General features: G+C 52.9%; 8 non-coding genes across 8 annotated transcripts; 2 read left to right on the top strand and 6 right to left on the bottom strand.

Annotated features, from left to right (window-relative positions):
• Window positions 1-3,255: 3,255 nt before the first annotated feature.
• On the bottom strand, window positions 3,256-3,327 carry TRNAE-CUC (transfer RNA glutamic acid (anticodon CUC)). Its single transcript has one exon. It is a non-coding gene; the product is annotated as a tRNA-Glu (tRNA).
• Window positions 3,328-3,605: 278 nt separating this feature from the next.
• TRNAG-UCC (transfer RNA glycine (anticodon UCC)) lies at window positions 3,606-3,677 on the bottom strand. Its single transcript has one exon. It is a non-coding gene; the product is annotated as a tRNA-Gly (tRNA).
• An 849-nt stretch (window positions 3,678-4,526) lies between these two features.
• TRNAD-GUC (transfer RNA aspartic acid (anticodon GUC)) lies at window positions 4,527-4,598 on the bottom strand. Its single transcript has one exon. It is a non-coding gene; the product is annotated as a tRNA-Asp (tRNA).
• A 572-nt stretch (window positions 4,599-5,170) lies between these two features.
• On the top strand, window positions 5,171-5,253 carry TRNAL-CAG (transfer RNA leucine (anticodon CAG)). Its single transcript has one exon. It is a non-coding gene; the product is annotated as a tRNA-Leu (tRNA).
• A 1,086-nt stretch (window positions 5,254-6,339) lies between these two features.
• On the top strand, window positions 6,340-6,410 carry TRNAG-GCC (transfer RNA glycine (anticodon GCC)). Its single transcript has one exon. It is a non-coding gene; the product is annotated as a tRNA-Gly (tRNA).
• Window positions 6,411-10,772: 4,362 nt separating this feature from the next.
• On the bottom strand, window positions 10,773-10,844 carry TRNAE-CUC (transfer RNA glutamic acid (anticodon CUC)). The gene has a single exon. It is a non-coding gene; the product is annotated as a tRNA-Glu (tRNA).
• A 278-nt stretch (window positions 10,845-11,122) lies between these two features.
• TRNAG-UCC (transfer RNA glycine (anticodon UCC)) lies at window positions 11,123-11,194 on the bottom strand. Its single transcript has one exon. It is a non-coding gene; the product is annotated as a tRNA-Gly (tRNA).
• Window positions 11,195-12,040: 846 nt separating this feature from the next.
• On the bottom strand, window positions 12,041-12,112 carry TRNAD-GUC (transfer RNA aspartic acid (anticodon GUC)). The gene has a single exon. It is a non-coding gene; the product is annotated as a tRNA-Asp (tRNA).
• Between the last annotated feature and the right edge of the window lie 9,969 nt (window positions 12,113-22,081).

Here is a 22,081-nt window from a genome sequence, read left to right as displayed (position 1 = left end):
CTTCGGCACATACATTCGTTTGTAGTACGGTTTACATTCCACATATCTTTGTGCTTCTCTGCCTGACTTACGTCGCTAAGTGTAATACACTCTACGTCCCTCCTTCTTGGTGCAAATGGCAATATCTCACTCTTTTGTATGGCTGAGTAATATTCCACAGTACATATATACCACGTCTTCCCGTGCCAGCCATCGGTTGATGGGCACTTGGGTTTTGTCCATGTCTTGGCTGTGGCCCGTAGTGCTGCTGTGAACATGGGGGTGCAGGGATCTCTTCAAATGACAGTTTCTCTCCTCTGCCGATGTGTACCCACGATGGGGATTGCTGGATCATAAGAGAGCTCCTATTTCACCTATTTCTTTAGTGTGTTGTTTTTATTTATGCATTTAATATTTATTCATTTCCTTTCTTACTTATAAGAACGACTAGCTGTAATTTTGGAAGAAAAGTTGTTTAACAATATTGAGTTAGTTTCAGGTGCACAGCAATGCGGATACTGTTTTCCATGTCTAATAATCTTTCAGATTGCTTTCCATGATAGCTTACTACAGGATATTGAATATCATTCCCTGTGTTATACTGGAAATCCTTGTTGCTTATGTCTTTTTTTTTTTTTTTTTTTTTGCAGTACGCGGGCCTCTCACTGCTGTGGCCTCTCCCGTTGCGGAGCACAGGCTCCGGACGCGCAGGTTCAGCGGCCATGGCTCACGGGCCCAGCCGCTCCGCGGCATGTGGGATCTTCCCGGACCGGGGCACGAACCCGTGTCCCCTGCATCGGCAGGCGGACTCTCAACCACTGCGCCACCAGGGAAGCCCCCTGCTTATGTCTTTTATATGAAGTACGGTGTATCTGTTCATCGCAGCTCCTAATTTATGTCTCCACCCCTCCCTTTCTCCTCGGGTAACCATCAGTGTGTTTTGTCTGTCTGGGAGTCTGTTTCCCTTTTGCACATACATTCTTTTCTATTACGTTTTAGATTCCACGTATCTTTGTGCTTCTCTGTCAGACTTACTTCACCAAGTGTACTAATCTCTAGGACCATCCTTATTGTGGCAAATGGCAATATTTCATTTTCTGACATGGCTGAGTAATACTCCACAGTACATATATACCACATCCTGTTCTGTCAGCCGACTGCTGATGGGCACATGGGTTTTTTCTGTGTCTTGGCTGTGGCACGTAGCGCAGCTACAAACACGGGGGTGCGGGGATCTCTCCAAACAACAGTTTTTCTCTTTGGCGGCTGTGTACCCACGACGGGGATTGCTGGATCATCTGATGGCTCAGTTTCTCCTATTTATTTATTTATATATTTATTTATTTACTTACTTACTTTTAAGTACTAGTACTTGTGGTTTAGGAAGAAGAGTTGATTAACCACATGGAGTTAGTTTCAGGTGTACAGCAAAGGGGATACTGTTTTCCATGTCTAATATTGTTTCAGATTGATTTCCAGTATAGGTTATGGCAGCATATTGAATATCATTCCCTGTGTTATTCTGTAAATCCTTGTTGCTTATCTCCTTTATATGAAGTACTGTGTATCGGTTCATCGAGCTCCTAATTTATCCCTCCACCCCTCCTTTTTCCCTCGGGTAACCATCACCGTGTTTTCCAGGTCTGTGAGCCTGTTTCTGTTTCGCACATAGATTCAGTGGTAGTACTTTTGAGAGTCCACGTATCTTTGTGTTTCTCTGTCGGACATACTTCACGAAGCGTAATATTCTCGGGGAGCAGTCTTGTGGCAGCAAATGGCAATAGTTCATTCTTTTTTATTGATGGCTGAGTGATAGCTCGTACTACATAGATACGACCTCTTCTTGTACTGGCCACCCGTTGACGGGCACTTGGGTTTTTTCCACGTCTTGGCTAGTGCAAATAGTGCCGCTGTGAACATGGAGGTGCTTGTGCCTTTCTGAACTCCTGTTTAGTCATTTCTGGCTACGCACCCAGGAGTGGGATTGCTGGATCAGACGGGACCTCTCCCTTGGCCTCTTTCAACCTCAACCCCTCCTCCCCCGACCCCCGCCACCACACACACCTGAGACTGGATGGTTTCTCCCGATGAGAGGTGATGTGTGTCTCTGGCGCAGTAGAATGCCCCCACCCGATTCGGACCCCGCCTAGCCCCTGTGGCGCGCTGCGTTTCTGTTGTTCTCTTGCCCGCCTCCTACCCACCGTCCCCAGTAACAACCCATTGCTTGGCCTGACCACCTTGCCGCACAGCACACCAGTCTGGGGCGCTCACCCGCCACCCCACCGCGAAGGGGTCCTCTCCCACCATCTTCCACGCCCCACAGCCCGTTCACACACCCCGCCCTTCCCCCCAGCCTGGAGGCTCGGACCCCTCTCCCCGCCACCTGCCCCTTGTATCCCAGGCCCGACTGTCAAATGTCCTGCCCGGAAGTCTCACTTCTGCCAGCGCTCCTCAGACTCACTCCTACTCCAGGCCCACCCCGCCCCCTGATCTGACCCACCCGCACACACGTGCCGGGACAGGTGCCCCCCACCACACCAAGCTTCTGCTGAGCCCCTGCCTGAGCGGCCAGCCGCTCTCCCGGGCCAGGTCCCCGCCAGCCCAACACCTCTCGCTCCTGCCCGCGCTCCAGCCAGACACCCCAGGTCCTTCCTCGCACCTCCCAGCACGCGGCCCACCGCCACCCTCTCTCCATGGGCTCGTTCTGCTCCGTTCCCTAACCCGCGTGGGGTGGCCACCGACCACGGCCACAAACACCTTCATCCCACACTGTCAGCCACCCCCAAGGCACCGGCAAGGGCGTTCAGGAAACCTGCTGCGGTGTTGCGAAGCACCCATCTGCCCACCGGTGCTCCTTTCCACAGGGGATCCGGCGCTGTCAGAAGGCACCGCGTGTGACAGCGCCGTCGGTGCCGCCGCCGCTGTCGCCGTGGGGGAGAAGCAGTGCTGCTGGAGAGTCCAAACACCGGCGGGGGCGTTTGCTCGTGGCCACAGCCTCGGCGGGGAGAGGCGCTGCCCCGGCCATTCGTGTTTGGGGCTGAGGCAAGCGTGTGAAAACGAAGACACGGGACGTCGAAGGCCTCGAGTGGGCGCGCGCCATTGCGGCCAAAAGGTCTGGCCGGGCAGGGAGGGTGGAGGTTGCCTGGCAGGGCTTGGGCTGCAGGTGCAGGGCACCGGGCGGCTGTTGTCGGGCAGGGCGCGACGCCGAGGCCGCGGAGCAAGCGTGGCCTAAAAGTGGGATGTGGACGCTGTGAGGTAGAGAGGAAGAAGAAAGGCTTCCCTGACCGGGAATCGAACCCGGGCCGCGGCGGTGAGAGCGCCGAATCCTAACCACTAGACCACCAGGGAGCGTCGGGCCCTACCACGGCTCCTGCTCGACCCATAGCAGCCGCTCGGCGCCACCTTGGCGCCAAGACCCGGCCTTTCCAAGTGCAGCCACGCGCCGCCCCTGGCAATCCACGTGTCCTCCCGTCCTTCCTGCTTGCAGCACCCTCAGAACACTGCGCGCCTGCTTCTCGCACACACAAGAAGAGCCGCTAGGGCCACCGAGCTCCCTGCTCCCAGCTCTCCCTCACAGGGCCCCGGCCGGCCGGCCGCCCGCGGAGCGCGGCAAAAGGTCAGCCCGCTGCGTTGGCCGGGAATCGAACCCGGGTCAACTGCTTGGAAGGCAGCTATGCTCACCACTATACCACCAACGCTGCACAGCCCGGGCCGCCCCGAGACGCCGGCACCGGGCTCGCCCGAGCGCACTCTTGTCGCCGCTTCCTCCTCCCCCTCCTCCTCCCCCTCCTCCTCCTCCGACTCCTTCTCTTCCGACTCCTCCTCCTTCTCTTCCTCCTCCTGCTCCCCTTTCTCTTCCTCGTCCTCCTCCTCCTCAGCCGCCGCCGCCGCCGCCGCTTGGAGCAGCCCTGCCCCGACGCCACGCCGGCCGGCAGCTCTGTGACGTCACAGACGCCACCAAGGCCCCCCGGCGCCCCACCCGCGCCAGCCCTACGAAGCTGCCCTAGACCACCCGCCCGATCGCCTCAGGGTGGCGCTCTCGCTGCCTTGCCGCTCCAGGTCCCTCGGCTCCACGCCGCGGCCCGCCCCCGCCCCCGGCGCACGCATCTTCCAGCACCCCGGCTCGCCAAAGCCCTTCTCCACCCGGCGCCTGGCCAGGCCACTTCCCGCACCGACAGGGGACGGCCCTCATCCGCCTCCCACCCGTCCCGGCAGCTGGGCACCTATGCAGCTGTGCATAGCTGCGCAGCCTTGCGTCGCGACGCAAGGAGCCCACGGAGACAGCCACTTTGGGCGGGCCGCAACGTCATCGAGAGCTTGTGGCGTCCAGAGGAGGCCGTCGCTCGGCCGTGGCGACCGAGTGCCCGGCGACGAGGAAGGGCTGGAGGGCTGGAGGGCTGGAGGGGGTCGAGGGTGGGCAGGCTGGGCACGCGCTGGGGCCCTGCGCCTCGCTGGAGGACGGAGGGCACAGGGCGGAGAAGCAGGGTCCTTGGGAGATAGGCGGCGGGACAGAGAGCGGCGCCAGCCACCAAAAGGGGGCGTGTTGCCTCCCCGTCGGGGAATCGAACCCCGGTCTCCCGCGTGACAGGCGGGGATACTCACCACTATACTAACGAGGACGGCGGCCACCGCCCCCGCGCCCGGACGCTCTCGGGCTGCCGGCCGACGCCTCCCCCCGCCCTCCGGCCCCCTGCCCACCACGGGCGCCCGGCACGGGTCCGACCCGACCCAACGCCACACCAACCGCGTCCTCCAAAGCAGCAGCCCCCGACCCGACAGGGACCCCACCCCAAGTGGCGCTGAAAGCTCCGAGTGCGCGCTGCCTATTGCCTCCGACGCGGGGATCGCGCCGGGACGAGGGGGCCCGAGACCGAAAGCAAGGCTGCGAGGAGGGGGTGGGCGCGCGCCTGGCCATGGCCGGCGAGGAGAGGCGCGGGTGGGGGCCGGCGGCAGGGGCTGGCAAGACGCGGCCCGGCTCCGTCCGGGGCCAGGGCTGGGCGAGGGCGCCAGCGCGGCGGAGCCAGGCGCGTCGTCTGGCCTTGCTCCCCGTCGGCCGCCGCGCGCCCGCTCCGTCGCTCACCCACACGGCCGCGCGCCTGGCGCGGAGCACCGCGTCCCGCCAAGGGCACCGGGCTTCGCGTCGCGTCGGGTCCCAGCCAGCCGAGCGGCCACGCGCACGCCCAGGCCCGCCGTCAGGATGGCCGAGCGGTCTAAGGCGCTGCGTTCAGGTCGCAGTCTCCCCTGGAGGCGTGGGTTCGAATCCCACTCCTGACAAGCCAGCCTTTTGGCCCGCCCGACAAACGCACCCGGCCCTAGGGCAGCGCTTTACTGCCTTCCAGTCCGTTCGCGCCTTGCACTCTTGCCGCCTCTCCAAACTGCGGCCCGGACATCCACGCCTCTCAGACGCGGGACCTTCTCAGCCACGGCCGCGGGCCTGGCAGAAACGGCCCGCTAGGAACCCTCCGCCCACGGGCTTTCCGGACAAACGCCCTCCCCGCCAGCTCCTACGCCCCCTCCTACCTGCACCCACACCAGGAAGCCCTTCAGTCCTTCGCAGCACATCTTTCCTCACCTGCTGGCGGCTGCTGCTGCTGCTGGTCTTCCTGCCTGCCTGCCTGCCTGCCTTCGCCCCTCCCCCCCCACGGCCTCTCCCCCGCTCCACCCCGCCCCCACCGCCACACGCAGAACGGCCGCGTGTGGAAAGCCCTCCACGCCTCGCCCGCCCTCCGACTTCTGCCTGGTGAACAGCGGACCCGTTCTCACAGCCTTTCTTCCACTTCCGCCAGCAGCAGCTCTCCCTCTTTCCAACATCCTGTCCTTCCCGCCAGACCCAACGGCCTGCCTGCCCATTCCATTCCCTCCACAGCCACAGCGAGGTGGCCGCCGACAGCGTCCTGCCTGCCTGTGGTGCGTGCCCTCGGTGCTTTTTCGCCTTGGGACCCTGGCCGGACCACACCTGCCTGCCTGCCTGCCTGCCTGCCTGCCTGCGTCGGAGCCGGGCGGCGGCTGAGAGGGACGTCGCTGCTCAGCCGCACCGGCCACGCCTCGCCTGCCCTGACCGGGATTCGGGCGCGGGCCAGGCCGGTTCGCCTCCCGGCTTCGCCTGGCGACACCGACAGTCAAGCGGCTCCGTGGACGCCCGCCTGCGTCCCTCCATCCTTCGGTGCTTCCGACCGCCTCGCGCCCTGGGGTGGCCAGAGTGCCCGGAGCCTCTCATTCAGGTGGCCCGTCGGCCTCCTGCTCAAATGGAGCACATGCCCACGGGGCGAGCAGTGACCAGGGTCCGGCGGTTGGCGGCGAGCGCCGCTGGGGCAGCGTTGGGCGCCGCTGGGGCAGCGGCGGGCACCGGCGGCCGTCGGCGCATGGGTGGTTCAGTGGTAGAATTCTCGCCTGCCACGCGGGAGGCCCGGGTTCGATTCCCGGCCCATGCAGACGCAGCGTCCCCTTTTGGTGCCCGCAGCCCCAAAGCGGAGCTGGGTTTCCCAGCTGCCACACTCAAGGCACCGGTCCTGCAACAGCTCGCTCACCACCGCACCTTCCGGCCCCTGTCCTTCCCATGCAGACGCTCCCACCCCACACACACCCGGGAGCCAGGCCTCCAGGACCTGACACCTCGCAGGCTCAGCCACTCTTTCGCTCAGACCCCTTCCTTGTCCTTGTTCTCTTCCTGACCCCGACCCCGCTTGTGTCCCTCTTGTCACTGTAAGGAACACCTCACACTGGCACCCGCACAGCCCAACCTCTTCACCTTTCGTCACGTGTCCAAGCTCTCTGCTTCACTCTGCCCCCACTCCGAAAATTATACTATCTTTGCACAACCAGGAGCAAGCAAGTTGCCACCTCTGGGAGCGATACATCCCATTTTCCTAGAGAGTCCCAAAAGCGCTCACTTGCGCGAGGAGTTCCAAAGAAGTCCACGCTATCATCGCAGACTACACTCTAGATTCACGTTTTGACCCTCAACAGAAATACATTTCCAACACCTGCCCGCTCCTCCACCGCTACTGCCACCAGCACCATCAGCACGACAAACACCACCCCCTCCCCTGAACCTCTGCTCCCACCAACAGCATCAGCCCTCGGGAGAGCACCCCCAGCACCACCACCTCAGCCGCCTGCCTTCTCCCACAAACAACCCCCTCCCAACTCCTATCTCGCCACTTCCCCCCCTCCCCCCCCCCGATCCCTTCCAAATCCTACGTTGTCAAGGATCCTGCCCTTGCCTCTGTCCCGTTGCCCTCCTTTATTCCCCTTCTTCTTCTTCTCCTTTTCGTAGCAGTATGGTTGGTTTAAACATTGTGTTACTTTCAGGTGTACAGCAAAGTGATTCAGTTATATGTCCTTTTCCAGGTTATTTTCCATTACACGTTATCACGACACATGAATACAGTTCCCTGTGCTGTACGGTAAATCCTTGTTGCTTATGTGCTTTACGTATAGTGTTTCCTCTCTGTTAATCGCAGCTCCGGATTTTCCCCTGCCCTACGCTTTTCCCTTGGGTAACGAACAGTTTGTTTTCTATGTCTGTGTGTCTGCTTCTTCGGCACATACATTCGTTTGTAGTACGGTTTACATTCCACATATCTTTGTGCTTCTCTGCCTGACTTACGTCGCTAAGTGTAATACACTCTACGTCCCTCCTTCTTGGTGCAAATGGCAATATCTCACTCTTTTGTATGGCTGAGTAATATTCCACAGTACATATATACCACGTCTTCCCGTGCCAGCCATCGGTTGATGGGCACTTGGGTTTTGTCCATGTCTTGGCTGTGGCCCGTAGTGCTGCTGTGAACATGGGGGTGCAGGGATCTCTTCAAATGACAGTTTCTCTCCTCTGCCGATGTGTACCCACGATGGGGATTGCTGGATCATAAGAGAGCTCCTATTTCACCTATTTCTTTAGTGTGTTGTTTTTATTTATGCATTTAATATTTATTCATTTCCTTTCTTACTTATAAGAACGACTAGCTGTAATTTTGGAAGAAAAGTTGTTTAACAATATTGAGTTAGTTTCAGGTGCACAGCAATGCGGATACTGTTTTCCATGTCTAATAATCTTTCAGATTGCTTTCCATGATAGCTTACTACAGGATATTGAATATCATTCCCTGTGTTATACTGGAAATCCTTGTTGCTTATGTCTTTTTTTTTTTTTTTTTTTTTGCAGTACGCGGGCCTCTCACTGCTGTGGCCTCTCCCGTTGCGGAGCACAGGCTCCGGACGCGCAGGTTCAGCGGCCATGGCTCACGGGCCCAGCCGCTCCGCGGCATGTGGGATCTTCCCGGACCGGGGCACGAACCCGTGTCCCCTGCATCGGCAGGCGGACTCTCAACCACTGCGCCACCAGGGAAGCCCCCTGCTTATGTCTTTTATATGAAGTACGGTGTATCTGTTCATCGCAGCTCCTAATTTATGTCTCCACCCCTCCCTTTCTCCTCGGGTAACCATCAGTGTGTTTTGTCTGTCTGGGAGTCTGTTTCCCTTTTGCACATACATTCTTTTCTATTACGTTTTAGATTCCACGTATCTTTGTGCTTCTCTGTCAGACTTACTTCACCAAGTGTACTAATCTCTAGGACCATCCTTATTGTGGCAAATGGCAATATTTCATTTTCTGACATGGCTGAGTAATACTCCACAGTACATATATACCACATCCTGTTCTGTCAGCCGACTGCTGATGGGCACATGGGTTTTTTCTGTGTCTTGGCTGTGGCACGTAGCGCAGCTACAAACACGGGGGTGCGGGGATCTCTCCAAACAACAGTTTTTCTCTTTGGCGGCTGTGTACCCACGACGGGGATTGCTGGATCATCTGATGGCTCAGTTTCTCCTATTTATTTATTTATATATTTATTTATTTACTTACTTACTTTTAAGTACTAGTACTTGTGGTTTAGGAAGAAGAGTTGATTAACCACATGGAGTTAGTTTCAGGTGTACAGCAAAGGGGATACTGTTTTCCATGTCTAATATTGTTTCAGATTGATTTCCAGTATAGGTTATGGCAGCATATTGAATATCATTCCCTGTGTTATTCTGTAAATCCTTGTTGCTTATCTCCTTTATATGAAGTACTGTGTATCGGTTCATCGAGCTCCTAATTTATCCCTCCACCCCTCCTTTTTCCCTCGGGTAACCATCACCGTGTTTTCCAGGTCTGTGAGCCTGTTTCTGTTTCGCACATAGATTCAGTGGTAGTACTTTTGAGAGTCCACGTATCTTTGTGTTTCTCTGTCGGACATACTTCACGAAGCGTAATATTCTCGGGGAGCAGTCTTGTGGCAGCAAATGGCAATAGTTCATTCTTTTTTATTGATGGCTGAGTGATAGCTCGTACTACATAGATACGACCTCTTCTTGTACTGGCCACCCGTTGACGGGCACTTGGGTTTTTTCCACGTCTTGGCTAGTGCAAATAGTGCCGCTGTGAACATGGAGGTGCTTGTGCCTTTCTGAACTCCTGTTTAGTCATTTCTGGCTACGCACCCAGGAGTGGGATTGCTGGATCAGACGGGACCTCTCCCTTGGCCTCTTTCAACCTCAACCCCTCCTCCCCCGACCCCCGCCACCACACACACCTGAGACTGGATGGTTTCTCCCGATGAGAGGTGATGTGTGTCTCTGGCGCAGTAGAATGCCCCCACCCGATTCGGACCCCGCCTAGCCCCTGTGGCGCGCTGCGTTTCTGTTGTTCTCTTGCCCGCCTCCTACCCACCGTCCCCAGTAACAACCCATTGCTTGGCCTGACCACCTTGCCGCACAGCACACCAGTCTGGGGCGCTCACCCGCCACCCCACCGCGAAGGGGTCCTCTCCCACCATCTTCCACGCCCCACAGCCCGTTCACACACCCCGCCCTTCCCCCCAGCCTGGAGGCTCGGACCCCTCTCCCCGCCACCTGCCCCTTGTATCCCAGGCCCGACTGTCAAATGTCCTGCCCGGAAGTCTCACTTCTGCCAGCGCTCCTCAGACTCACTCCTACTCCAGGCCCACCCCGCCCCCTGATCTGACCCACCCGCACACACGTGCCGGGACAGGTGCCCCCCACCACACCAAGCTTCTGCTGAGCCCCTGCCTGAGCGGCCAGCCGCTCTCCCGGGCCAGGTCCCCGCCAGCCCAACACCTCTCGCTCCTGCCCGCGCTCCAGCCAGACACCCCAGGTCCTTCCTCGCACCTCCCAGCACGCGGCCCACCGCCACCCTCTCTCCATGGGCTCGTTCTGCTCCGTTCCCTAACCCGCGTGGGGTGGCCACCGACCACGGCCACAAACACCTTCATCCCACACTGTCAGCCACCCCCAAGGCACCGGCAAGGGCGTTCAGGAAACCTGCTGCGGTGTTGCGAAGCACCCATCTGCCCACCGGTGCTCCTTTCCACAGGGGATCCGGCGCTGTCAGAAGGCACCGCGTGTGACAGCGCCGTCGGTGCCGCCGCCGCTGTCGCCGTGGGGGAGAAGCAGTGCTGCTGGAGAGTCCAAACACCGGCGGGGGCGTTTGCTCGTGGCCACAGCCTCGGCGGGGAGAGGCGCTGCCCCGGCCATTCGTGTTTGGGGCTGAGGCAAGCGTGTGAAAACGAAGACACGGGACGTCGAAGGCCTCGAGTGGGCGCGCGCCATTGCGGCCAAAAGGTCTGGCCGGGCAGGGAGGGTGGAGGTTGCCTGGCAGGGCTTGGGCTGCAGGTGCAGGGCACCGGGCGGCTGTTGTCGGGCAGGGCGCGACGCCGAGGCCGCGGAGCAAGCGTGGCCTAAAAGTGGGATGTGGACGCTGTGAGGTAGAGAGGAAGAAGAAAGGCTTCCCTGACCGGGAATCGAACCCGGGCCGCGGCGGTGAGAGCGCCGAATCCTAACCACTAGACCACCAGGGAGCGTCGGGCCCTACCACGGCTCCTGCTCGACCCATAGCAGCCGCTCGGCGCCACCTTGGCGCCAAGACCCGGCCTTTCCAAGTGCAGCCACGCGCCGCCCCTGGCAATCCACGTGTCCTCCCGTCCTTCCTGCTTGCAGCACCCTCAGAACACTGCGCGCCTGCTTCTCGCACACACAAGAAGAGCCGCTAGGGCCACCGAGCTCCCTGCTCCCAGCTCTCCCTCACAGGGCCCCGGCCGGCCGGCCGCCCGCGGAGCGCGGCAAAAGGTCAGCCCGCTGCGTTGGCCGGGAATCGAACCCGGGTCAACTGCTTGGAAGGCAGCTATGCTCACCACTATACCACCAACGCTGCACAGCCCGGGCCGCCCCGAGACGCCGGCACCGGGCTCGCCCGAGCGCACTCTTGTCGCCGCTTCCTCCTCCCCCTCCTCCTCCCCCTCCTCCTCCTCCGACTCCTTCTCTTCCGACTCCTCCTCCTTCTCTTCCTCCTCCTGCTCCCCTTTCTCTTCCTCGTCCTCCTCCTCCTCAGCCGCCGCCGCCGCCGCTTGGAGCAGCCCTGCCCCGACGCCACGCCGGCCGGCAGCTCTGTGACGTCACAGACGCCACCAAGGCCCCCCGGCGCCCCACCCGCGCCAGCCCTACGAAGCTGCCCTAGACCACCCGCCCGATCGCCTCAGGGTGGCGCTCTCGCTGCCTTGCCGCTCCAGGTCCCTCGGCTCCACGCCGCGGCCCGCCCCCGCCCCCGGCGCACGCATCTTCCAGCACCCCGGCTCGCCAAAGCCCTTCTCCACCCGGCGCCTGGCCAGGCCACTTCCCGCACCGACAGGGGACGGCCCTCATCCGCCTCCCACCCGTCCCGGCAGCTGGGCACCTATGCAGCTGTGCATAGCTGCGCAGCCTTGCGTCGCGACGCAAGGAGCCCACGGAGACAGCCATTTTGGGCGGGCCGCAACGTCATCGAGAGCTTGTGGCGTCCAGAGGAGGCCGTCGCTCGGCCGTGGCGACCGAGTGCCCGGCGACGAGGAAGGGCTGGAGGGCTGGAGGGCTGGAGGGGGTCGAGGGTGGGCAGGCTGGGCACGCGCTGGGGCCCTGCGCCTCGCTGGAGGACGGAGGGCACAGGGCGGAGAAGCAGGGTCCTTGGGAGATAGGCGGCGGGACAGAGAGCGGCGCCAGCCACCAAAAGGGGGCGTGTTGCCTCCCCGTCGGGGAATCGAACCCCGGTCTCCCGCGTGACAGGCGGGGATACTCACCACTATACTAACGAGGACGGCGGCCACCGCCCCCGCGCCCGGACGCTCTCGGGCTGCCGGCCGACGCCTCCCCCCGCCCTCCGGCCCCCTGCCCACCACGGGCGCCCGGCACGGGTCCGACCCGACCCAACGCCACACCAACCGCGTCCTCCAAAGCAGCAGCCCCCGACCCGACAGGGACCCCACCCCAAGTGGCGCTGAAAGCTCCGAGTGCGCGCTGCCTATTGCCTCCGACGCGGGGATCGCGCCGGGACGAGGGGGCCCGAGACCGAAAGCAAGGCTGCGAGGAGGGGGTGGGCGCGCGCCTGGCCATGGCCGGCGAGGAGAGGCGCGGGTGGGGGCCGGCGGCAGGGGCTGGCAAGACGCGGCCCGGCTCCGTCCGGGGCCAGGGCTGGGCGAGGGCGCCAGCGCGGCGGAGCCAGGCGCGTCGTCTGGCCTTGCTCCCCGTCGGCCGCCGCGCGCCCGCTCCGTCGCTCACCCACACGGCCGCGCGCCTGGCGCGGAGCACCGCGTCCCGCCAAGGGCACCGGGCTTCGCGTCGCGTCGGGTCCCAGCCAGCCGAGCGGCCACGCGCACGCCCAGGCCCGCCGTCAGGATGGCCGAGCGGTCTAAGGCGCTGCGTTCAAGTCGCAGTCTCTCCTGTAAGCGTCGGTTCGAATCCTTTTCCTAATAAATGCCTCTGGCCTTACCGGAGTCTTTTATTGCCTTCCAGTTTAGCTTTTGTCTTCTTTCTCTCAGCCTACCACCGTCCCCATCCCCTTTTTAGCCCACGGTAGCTCTGCGGCCTTGTGGACCCGACAACACCTAACGCACTCCCAGCATCTCCACTCCAAGCCGTGTCAGGCAACCTTCTCCCACTCCCTGGACAGAGCTGCTAGCTGCATTTTTGCGAGCGCCCACTCAAGGCCTTCGACGTCCCGTGTCTTCCTTTTCGGACGCTTGCCTCAGCCCCCAACACCAGTGGCCGGGGCGGCGCCTCTCCCCGCCGAGGCTGTGGCCACGCGCAAACGCCCCCGCCTGTGTTTGGACTCTCCAGCACCACTGTTTCCCCCGTGACGCCCCTCCCCTCTGACCACCCACCCCTTCTTTCCTCGTGAGGTGCTGGTGCAGCTGGTGCTGTGGTCTTGGCGCTGGTGCTGCTGGTGGCGGCCTCTGCTTCTGGTGTTGTGTGTGCGCTGATGCTGCTGTTTGTTGTAAAGGGGGTGGTGGTTGGCAGGGGTGTGGTGAGGTGGGGCTTAGCGGTGAGGGTGGTGGTGTTTGTGTTGAGTCCTGGCACCCTCAGCGCTGGAGGCGACTGCAGAAGGTTCGGGAGAGTGACCTACCACAACAACAAGATCCACAGGATGTGGTGCTCCTGTGGTCCTGGTGGTTCCCAGTCTAGTGGTACTGGATGTGGTAATGATTTAGTTTGTGATGGTCGTCGATTGCCACTGCTTCGGGCAGGAAATTGGTAGGCAGTTGAGAGACATCTACACATCATGGTCGTGTTTTTTAGGTAGCTGGTATTCACTTACTGGGTTCCACATTTTAGCACATTCTTGGGACTTTCTCGCTTAGTTTATTGTCCTAACACTTCTGAATTAGTGCCATTCATTTAACATATATACATATATATTTTTTTCTTCCTATTTTTCTTTTTCTAAATTATATGCGATGAAATGACAAATCTGATATGTCCATTTTCAGAATTGTGACAATCTTTGTACTTAACAAAAGGCCTGTTGCCCATCTAGCATGAAGCCACTATTATATCACTGGCTTTTTATTTTTATTTCATTTATTTACTTATTTTTTGGCCACGCTGCAGGGTTTGTGTGATTTCAGTGTCCCACCATGGGTTGAACCCTGGCCAAGGAAGTGAAAGCCCAGAATCCTAACCAGTAGATCACCGGCTTTTTATAAAAGGAAAATCTTTACTGGGAGGTTCATGGCAAGGAGATAACTTTAATCTGTCTCCTCATTTTGCAATTAAGCCAACCTTTAGAAAACATTTTTTTATTGAAGTAGAGTTGACTTTTTAATTGAAATATAATTGAATATATAATTAAAAGAATAGCTATGTATTCTTTTTCAGATTCTTTTCCATTATAGTTCATTACAAAATAATGAAACTAGTTCCCTATGCTATACAGCAGGTCCTTGTTGTTTACCCTTTTTATAGACAGTAGTGCGTACATGCTGATCTTGATGCCGAAAGTACAGCTTCTCTGTACACCAGTGCCGAGTCAAATCTCGGAGACAGAGTTTTGGGTGAAGTAGAAAAAGATAGGTTTATTACTTTGCCAGGCAAAGGGGGACACAGTGGGCTCCTCCATCAAAAAGCTATGTGGGGGCTTCCCTGGTGGCGCAGTGGTTGAGAGTCCACCTGCCGATGCAGGGGACACGGGTTCGTGCCCCGCTCCGGGAAGATCCCACATGCCGCGGAGCGGCTGGGCCCGTGAGCCATGGCCGCTGAGCCTGCGCGTCCGGAGCCTGTGCTCCGCTACGGGAGAGGCCACAACAGTGAGAGGCCCGCGTACTGCAAAAAAAAAAAAAAAAGCTCTGTGTACCCACTTGGAGAAGATAGTGAGAAGTTTTACAGTAATGTTCAAATAAGGTATTATCAGTTTGTGGAGATTCTTCTGATGGCTTGGTGGTAAGGTAAGTAGAAGTTAGCATCATCAACCTTCAACTGGTCCAGGGTCTACATGCTTGTGGGCAGCATAGCATCGTTAATTTTTCCCATCTGGTGGAGGTTTCAGTATCTGCAAAGTAGCTCAAAGATATTGTTGTATGTGTTAGTTGATGGGCAACCAGGACCTTGCCCCAAGGCTGCAATATTGTTTCTCTTGACAGTTTGTTTCTCCCTGGTCTTGCATCCCCTCCCTTTCCTAATTAACGATGCTTGAATCTGCCAGTTGGAACTTAGGGAAGGTCCTGGAGGCTGAATGAAGGCTATTTCCTGTAATCAAAGACATGGGGGACACAGAAAGGCTTTGTGCCCAGGAGCCCCACAGGGCCCTGCTTGGTATCAATCTCAAACTCTCAATTTATCCCTCCCCGCCTTTTCCCTTTGGTAACCGTAAGTTTGTTTTGTATGTCTGTCAGTCTGTTTCTGTCTTGTAAGTTCATTTTAGATTACACACATTTTAGATTATGCGTATATGTGATATCGTATGGTATTTGTCTTTTTCTTCTGAGTTACTTCCCTTAATATGATAATCTTTAGGTCCATCCCTGTTGCCACAAATGGCATTATTTTATTCTTTTTTATGGCTGAGTAATATTCCATTGTGTATATATACTACATTCTGTATCCATTCATCTGTCAACGGACACTTAGGTGCTTTCATGTCTTGGCTATTGTAAATAGTTGAGATTCAGCCAACTTTTATGAATTAGGGGAAGGTTAGTTGGTATATGCTGATGGCACAAGTTTTGAATGGAGGAATTTGAAACTTGGCCATTTATGGTAAGGTATAGTAAATGGGTCTTCAGCACTGGATTTTCCTGGACAAGGGACCCTTTTCTCTGAAAGAGTTCCGGCATTCAGGTTACCTTCATGTCCACCTCCTTTGGTTCCATGGTGGGGGAGGGGGGATAACCTTTTGTTCCAGGTGTTGTTTGAGGTCAAAGTTTTCTTCTTTGCTCATGCCTTGGATGCATGACTTGCAGTTTGTTTGTCTCTGAAAACCAACTTAGTATCTTGTTGCAAACAGGACAGGGCTAGTTTTCAGCTGGTTCTGAGATTACATATTCATAGAAGAATTTCAAATAGACAATCCCTATGTGAACATGTTCAGTCTCACTAAAAATCTATGAAATGTTGATTTTAAAAAGCTTGTGATATTTTAAATATCTTTTCCCATTTCATATGAGCACTTCATAGAAATAGCAAAAGTGAAAGAATTTTACCATAAACACTTGTGTCGTGGCTTGAATAATACCCCCCTTTAATTAATACCCACTTGGAACCTCAGAATGTGAGCTTACTTTGTATAGGGTCTTTGTAGATGTAATTAGTTAAGGTTCTTGAGATAAAATCATTCTGGATTTAGTAACTGGTGTCCTTATAAAAAGAGGAGAGGTGTCCTTATAAAAAGAGGAGAGGACACATAGAGACACACAGAGAGAAGGCTGTATAAGATGAGGATGAAAGCAGAGATTAGAGTTACATTGCCACAAGCAAAGGAATTCTGGGAGTCACCAAAAGCTAGAAGGAGGCAAGGAAGGATTCTTCCCTAGAAACTTCAGAGAGAGCATGACCCTGCTGACACCTTGATTTCAGACTTCTAGGCTCCAGGGCTGTGAGAGAATAAATTCCTGTTGTTTTAAGCCACTTGGTATGGTAGTTTGTTACGGCAGCCCTGGGAAACGATTGCAATTTGCATACCTACCATCTAGGTTTTCCAATTAACATTCTACTTTATCACATATTTGTCTATTTATCCAAACTTCTAGTTTGTGATATTTTTAGACTTATCAGATATTATCAATATTTTCAATATTTGGCATTGCAATGTTCCTGAGGGTCTGATCAGTATTATGCACTTTGTTGGAAGTAAAATTATTCTACAGTTTTTAGAGAAAAATTTGGATCTATCTAAATTTTAAATGTTTATTTTTTTAATCAAACAATTCCACTATAGGAACTTATCTTACCCAAATATTTGCACTAGTGGACAAGGTTGTATGTTCCTTGCTTTATTATAGAAACTAGGAAATACCTCACGTGTTCATAGTTAAGAGCCTGTTTATGAAATACATAACACAATGTAGCTGTTTGAAAGAGTGAGTAGATAAGTATATATGTCAATTATACTTTTGTGGTAGTCAGCTTCCAAGACAGCTTTTTTTTTTTTTAACATCTTTATTGGGGTATAATTGCTTTACAGTGGTGTGTTAGTTTCTGCTTCATAACAAAGTGAATCAGTTATACATATACATATGTTCCCATATCTCTTCCCCTCTTGCGTCTCCCTCCCTCCCACCCTCCCTATCCCACCCCTCCAGGTGGTCACAAAGCACCGAGCTGATATCCCTGTGCTATGCGGCTGCTTCCCACTAGCTATCTACCTTACGTTTGGTAGCATATATATGTCCATGCCTCTCTCTCCAAGACAGCTTTTTTTTTTTTTTTTTTTTTTTTGCGGTACGCGGGCCTCTCACCGCTGTGGCCTCTCCCGTTGCGGAGCACAGGCTCCAGATGCACAGGCTCAGCGGCCATGGCTCACGGGCCCAGCCGCTCCGCGGCACGTGGGATCTTCCCGGACCGGGGCACGAACCCGTGTCCCCCGCATCGGCAGGCGGACTCTCAACCACTGCGCCACCAGGGAAGCCCCCACTGCGCCACCAGGGAAGCCCCAAGACAGCTTTTAATGATCATCACCTCCTGGCTTCCAAACCCTCTGCAGTCGCCTCCCACACTATGTCAGGGTATGTCTATGTCAACAGAATATAGCCAAAATGAAGGTATGTCACTTCCAACATTAGGTTAGAAAAGACTATGGCTTTCATCTTGGGTGATCTCTCTCTCTCTCTCTCTCTCGCATAACCTTCTTTGGGAGAAGCCAGTTGACATTTTGTGAGGATACACAGGCAGCCTATGGAGAGACCTACGTGGTGAGGAAGCAAGGCTAAGCAGGTAAGCAGCCACCTGAATGAGCTCAGAACTGGATCCTCCAGTCCAGCTGAAGCTTCACATGACTGCAGACCCAGCCAACAGCTTGATGACAACTTCATGAGGACCTTGAGGCAGAACTATGCAGCTAAGTTGCTCCTGGATTCCTGACCCTAGAAACTGTGACTTAATAAATGTTGTTTCAACTTGCTAAGTTTTAGTAATATGTTATGCAGCCATAGGTAACTAATACAAATAGTATGTTAAAAAAGTAAATTATACCATAGTGTAATCATATAATGGTAAATCTTATATATACATATACATTTTTTCATATAAATTCTTGAAATTCATAACATAATATTATGGTGAGTAGGTATAATATGATAATGTGGTGAGTAGATCTTATATCCTTTGTCCTATTGTATTATTTAAATTTTTATAATTAACTCTTATAATTGATGTGTAATTGAGCTTTATTGGTTTATAATTGATATACAGTAAAATGTACACATTTAAAGTGTACAGTATAAGTTTTGCCACACAGATCCATCACTACGATCAAGATAATGAACATATTATCACCCCCCAAATTTTCTCCTTCCCCTTTTTAATCACATCCCTCCCCAGGCAACAGTTAATTTGCTTTCTGTCACCATTGATTAGTTTTCACTTTATAGGACATAACTGTCCAATAATATTTCTGTGATAATGAAAATGTCTTATATCTGCATTGTCCAGTGTGGAGCCGCTATTCACATGTGGCTACTGAGCTCTTGAAAAGAGGCTTATCTAAATTGAGAAATCCTGTAAGTGTAATACACACTGGATTTCAAAGACTTAATGTGAAGACAAGAATATAACATATCTCATTAACGTTTTATACTGATTATATACTGAAAGGATACTATATTGGATGTATTGCGTTTATGTATTGACTTGTGTCCCCCCCGACAAATTCATATGGAAAGGTCCTAACTCCCAGTACTTCAGAATGTGAATTTATTTGGAACTAGGATATCTATTTCCTATGTAATTAGTTAAGATGAGGTAGAGTGGACCCCTAATGCAATAGGCCTAATATCTTTTTTTTTTTTTTTTTGGCTGCACCACACGGCATGTGGGATCTTAGTTCCCCGACTAGGGGTCCAACCCGGCCCCCTGCATTGGAAGTGCAGAGTCTTGACCACTGGACCGCCAGGTAGGTCCTAGCATCCATATTAAAAAGGGAAAGTCAGATACAAACACACACACACACAGAGGGAGAACACAGGTGAAGTTTGGAGTTATGCAGCCACAAGCCAAGGAAGTATTAGAACCTAGGAAAGAGGCCTAGAACAGATCTTTCCCTAGGGCCTTCAGAGGGGGCATGGCCCTACTTGACACTTTGATCTGACTCCTAGCCTCTGAAATGGAAATAATAAATTTCTGTTGTTTAAATTACTCAGTTTGTGGTACTTTTTTTATGGCAGCCCTAAAAAACGAATACACTAGGTTAAATAAAATATTAATTTTACCTGTTCCTTTTTACTTTTTTTTAAATACTCCTTCTTGAAGAAGGCCCTCTCTCTTCCCTCTTCAAATACCCTATGGAACTAATGTATGGGTTTCTGAAAAATTATGCAATCCCATTTAAGATGAAAGTAAACATACTCCTTTATTGTGTAATACGGTGCCTAAGGTGGTAGGGGCCCACAGGGGAAACCTTCCACGGTTAAGGCAATGAGAATGGAGTCTGGCTCCACACACCTGTGATGGAAGGGACACTTTTTCCTGCACTCTTAACTCTGGAGGGTGTAATTGTTACCAAGTCCAAGCTCACTGCTCACTGCAGCACAGGCCAATAAATCAGAGACGAGGTGTTGAGGCAAGGAATACGACTTTATTCGGAAAGCCAGCAGACCAGGAAGATGGCAGACTAAAGGCTCAAAATAACCATCTTATCAGGGTTTGGATGCCAGTTTCTTTTATAGCACAGAGAGGGGGAGGAGATGAGGAAGTAAATAAAAAGGCCATAAGTTTTGCAAATATCCCCTAGAATGGCTAGCATATGGGAGGGGACGTGTTCATTTCTTCTTTCTTGCAGCCATCACAGGTGGACAAGGTCCAGATGTTTCCCTGAACAAAGGCACTTTGGTTTAACATTCAGGCAGAGGGGCTCAGGCAGCGGGGCAGGGTTCCCCAAGGCAGGCCGTTATGTACTGACAGTATCCTTTTAGTGAACAAAAGCAACAGGAAGCAAAGGAAGCAAAGGTTAAAGTGAAAGACACAGATACCACATATAGTCAGATTTGGCTTGTCCCTGTTACAAACTGTTGCAACATGAAGAAATGTGAGGAGAACATCACAGTCAAGAATTACAGTGGATGTGGACAGTAGCACAAAAATCTGGGAGAGTAAATCATTTATTTGACTTTTTCTCTGAATTTTTTGTTTTGTTTTTGGTTTGAAGAAGAAAATAACTTTTCTAATCCTATTTTGTTTAGGCACATATCCAAAGGAATGAGGTGAGCCCTCAGTACAACTGTAAGTTAAAAGCTTTTTATTTCCATCCTTCCAACCCTTCCCTGAGCTCCCTTCTCCCTTCTCACTGGCTCCCTCCCTAATTGCCTTGAGTTCCCAGCACTCTGGGTCTATGTCCCCTCTGATGAAACTACTAGCTTGAGAAGCTGATTTTCTCTCTAAGGTGTGTCATTAGACTGTGTCCTCAACTAGAAAAAAATGTTGATTTAAAGAAAACAAAACCCACGCATACTAGATTAAATTAAAAAGACACTCAAAGACAGAGAACAAAGTATGATGTGAGCTAACTGAAAGCAAAACTGGAAGTATTTTTGGGAAGCCAGAATTTGAAGACATGACCACTCTCATCTGCTTTTCTCTCTACTTCTCTCCAATTTCAAAATTAATCAATTCCGATTCTCTTTTGCTTTCTCACTGTCTCCCCTTTCCTTCCTCCCTTCTATCCTGTCTCCTTCTCTTAGATGGCTTGCTTTACTTTAACATGACCTAGCATGGTCTGACTCTATATGATCTTACAATTAAGTACCTGCCATCATCTAACTAAGGTCTCTGACCCTCAGTTAATTTCTAAAGACAGTCTAATTAGTCACTGGTCGCTCACAGAACTCGTTCCTCCTTGGGCAATGATGGAACCTAGCCTGAACTGAGAGGGCTGGGGGAGAAATTAGGAAAGGATTTTGTCAACCTGAAAGACCTAGGGCTGCCTCTTCTAGCTGCAAGCAGGGCAAGGGAAGTAGAGCATGTGTATCAGGTATGTATTGACATTATCTCATTATCTTATAATAGATATTATATTACCTATTTTTCCATATGTTATGGTTATTGTATCTGGATGTATAAAAAATTAATGTAAAATTTATATATTTGTTATTTCATAAATGCTAGCGGGATCATCTCCATCAAGGATGGGATGATTTTTCACTTTTTACTTTTTTAAATGTGGCTTCTAGACAATTTGAATTTATATATGTGGCTCACATTACATTTCTACTGAACAGCACTGCAATAGAGGTATATTTAACAACAAATTTGTCTTGTCAGGTTTACCGGGAAACTGTTTCTTCTTCTCCAAGCCCTTTATCTGGTGATGCCTATCTATTCCATGTCCCTAGTTAACATGGAATGACAATCTCTAACTAGCAAACAGTAATTGGTATTGCCTTTGGTATTCACCTAGAACTCTCTCCCATTTATCTGTAATTCAGCTCTCAAACTCTCAAGTCCTTTTGATGATCTATTTGGAAGAATTCTCTGATTTTGACACATGATACTCTCTCCTCAACACAATTTCTAATTTGCTCTTTAATCTATGAACCTTCAGCCATAGACATTTTTGCTGTCAACATACCCACAGCCATCCATCCATCCTGATCCCAAAGGATCCATATCTATTGAGCTAACTTGCTTGATTTTACTACTATGAGAGGTGAACTAAACAGACGCTATATTATTAAAAAAATCAGTCAATCAGTGGAAACACTGACATTGTTCTATGAGTGTAAGGAGCATCTTAGTACCAATTACTCTCGTGGTTTTATAGGTAAATATCATCTTGACTGTACTCAATGATGTTAAACTTCAGGGATTAAATTATTCATTTATGAATTGGTGTAAATGCAGTCATCCTCTTTAAGTAAATTTCTGCCTGCAAGACTTCCTCATTGCATCTCCTACTGAAAGAAAGTATAAGACACCTAAACTTTGGGGGAATATTCTCCCCAACCACCAACATCATTTTATTTTATTAAAAAAAAATTATTTTTGGCTGTACCACACGGCTTGCAGGGATCTTAGTTCCTTGACCAAGGATAGATCCCAGGCCCGCTGCAGTGGAAGTACAGACTCCTAACCACTGGGCCGCCAA

The sequence above is a fragment of the Lagenorhynchus albirostris genome, chromosome 2 (genome assembly GCF_949774975.1).
Source record: "Lagenorhynchus albirostris chromosome 2, mLagAlb1.1, whole genome shotgun sequence".
NCBI classification, from domain to species: Eukaryota; Metazoa; Chordata; class Mammalia; order Artiodactyla; family Delphinidae; genus Lagenorhynchus; species Lagenorhynchus albirostris.
Note: the sequence above shows the minus strand (reverse complement) of the source record. Positions and strands in the feature narration are given on the sequence as shown.